The sequence below is a fragment of the Nansenia antarctica genome (assembly GCF_963989245.1).
Source record: "Nansenia antarctica genome assembly, chromosome: 19".
Lineage (NCBI taxonomy): Eukaryota > Metazoa > Chordata > Actinopteri > Argentiniformes > Microstomatidae > Nansenia > Nansenia antarctica.
In genome coordinates this window covers 20,675,590-20,678,089 of record NC_137692.1, presented here as the reverse complement: position 1 = coordinate 20,678,089, position 2,500 = coordinate 20,675,590, and the positions used below count along the sequence as shown (strand labels likewise).

The 2,500-nt window shown below is 47.1% G+C and overlaps 1 protein-coding gene across 2 annotated transcripts in view; it reads right to left on the bottom strand.

Moving 5' to 3' along the window:
• slc8a1b (solute carrier family 8 member 1b) overlaps positions 1-2,500 on the bottom strand; it is a gene marked incomplete at both ends in the record, with an annotated part of 122,894 nt that overhangs the window by 4,722 nt on the left and 115,672 nt on the right. The gene's annotated exons all lie outside the window — the stretch shown is intronic.

Sequence of the window (2,500 nt, the reverse complement as noted above, 5' to 3'; positions counted from 1 at the left end):
TGAGAGGTCGCGCTTGAAAGACTCTTATTTCACGAGGTAGTGAACGTTAGCACAGAGGTGGAGGTGCTAATTGGCTAGTGAGAGGGAGGTGACAACAGCTGGAACAAAATGTAGAACCTGCTGGAAGAAAATTCCCCCAAAGAGGTGCATTCTGGTAGTTAGCCTCTGCCACCTACTCATTCAGCCAATACGCTGGAGTATGTAGCAGCTGGGTGCTAGGTGTGCAGGTCTGTGAGGTGAAACGCAACACTCTTCCGTACTTCGGTCTGGTTGATCGACCTCGCGTTTGCAGAGCTCGCAAGGTCGGATCGAAAAAGGCTTTTTTACCGAGTGAATGTATTTTCTTGAGGGGCCATTCAAAGTGTGTTTTCTAAAGGCAGGATTTACATAGTGTGCTTGTAAATACTACAAGTACTTCAGCACTACTACATTGATGGTTTAGAAGATGATGTTGCTCACATAAGTCTTTCAGACCACAGTCAGTATTGAATAGACGAGCAGTCTGTCACTCTGTCCACACTATTTCAAAATTGCAATCTCTATTACCTGCACGCACGCACGCACGCACGCACACACACACACACACACACGCACACACGCACACGCACACACACGCACGCACACACACAGTCTTATCACTATCAGCCTTGACCACAGACAGACAGACTCTCTCTCTTTCTCTCCCTGATGTTTGTCTCTCCGGCTGGCTAACCGTGACTAACCAGGCTAATGTGAGCAGCGGTGGGGGTGGCATGGTGTTTTGATTGGCTGTAATTGTGCTGAGGTGGGAGGTGGATGGAGGGGCTCCAGCAGGGTCCATTTACACAGCATAGTGCTATAGACGTAGCAAACGTATCCCCCCTCTGTTATTGTTTATTGTGTGTGTGTGTGTGTCTGTACTGCAGTGTTTGTTTGAGAGTAGGGCTCAGTGTAATGTATCACACTCATCCCCCTGCCCACTAAATGGAGGGACACGGCCCACCTGAGCGCCATGACGGATGACTCTATGCAGATGAACGTAATGTGGCGGTGTGGCGCAACGGTGTGTGTACGTCCATGCGATGTGTGATAGTGTGTGCGTGTGTGAGCAATGTTTGTTGTGCGTTTGAGAGCAGTGTGTGTGTGTGTGTGTGTGTTCCTGTGGTGTGTGAGCAGTGTGTGCGTGTGTAAGAGCAGTGTGTGTATGTGTAAGGACTAGATGTGTGTATGTGAGCAATGTGTGCGTTTGAGAGCAGTGTGTGTGTGTGTGTGTTCCTGTGGTGTGTGAGCAGTGTGTGTGTGTGTGTGTGTGTGTGTGTGTGTGTGTGTGTGTGTAAGAGCAGTGTGTGTATGTGTAAGGACTAGATGTGTGTGAAGGGTGTGCATGTACAGTGGAAGAGGGGGGGGAAGTGGAGAGCAAGGTTAAAATGTGTTCAAGAGACCACTTCACACAACCTGGGACGACAGAATGATGCATGGTGGGTATCTCGTCGGTTAGATACTCACTGCACAAGGCTCTGAACTCCACACACAACCCCCACAATACACCAGGAAACAGAGTAACACACCCTCAGTGGGGGGTTTAAACAAGTGTTAAGGTGTAACATCAATTTCAAGCTTTCAGTGAATGACTTTCAGCTGGTCAGCAGGTCTATGAAGCAGCTAAGTGCTTCACTAATGAACTGGGTATCTAATTAGCTAAGCACTGTAATCAACCGCCCAAGGTTAAGGCTACCTCTGGAGAATTGGGTCGTGTTGAATGTGAATGTCATATCTTGGGGGGTTTGTAACTGACACATCGTGAGCATAGAATTATAACGTTCTATCTCCGTTTAGGGTAGTTCAGAGATATTGAGCGTCAAAGTTTTTACATTCCATTATGTTTTGTGAGATGGAACCTTTGTATTTGATAAATTACTGACTAAAACATTTCAACATTTAAAAAATAACACCACACAGGCATTAATAAACACCTAATGGATCAGATTATGTAAAAAACTCAATTCTGACAAAAATGGAGATAGAACCTTATAATTCTAACGTCACAAACTGACACATCCAGTCATACCGTGGGGGACGACGACTAACTGACACATCCAGTCCCACATCCACAGGATGTGTGTGTATCAGTGTCAGGCGGGTCTGGAGTGAATAATCCATACTGGAATCACTAAGCAACACTGCTACCACAGACTAGAGATCGATAAACTGCATCGCAGCCCATCCCAGTGCAGTGGACACTTATTCTGGGGGGGTATCTCTGAGGCGTTTAGCTAGTGTTACCTGTACTTCGGGGGAGGCTGGTGGTAGAGGTCGAAATTGGAGGATGGCCTCGTTGTAAAGCTTGAAACGGAATGAGGAACGGTATCACACACACCAACCCCTCATTCCTTTCCATGCGTTAAAATGAGCCCCTAAGTCTTCCGATCTCTACCTCCGCCAGCCTCCATTGCTGTACTTCATTATCCTGTTGTTCAACCCCCCCTCGTACAAAGTGGTGCTGAGCTTCACATGATAAGAG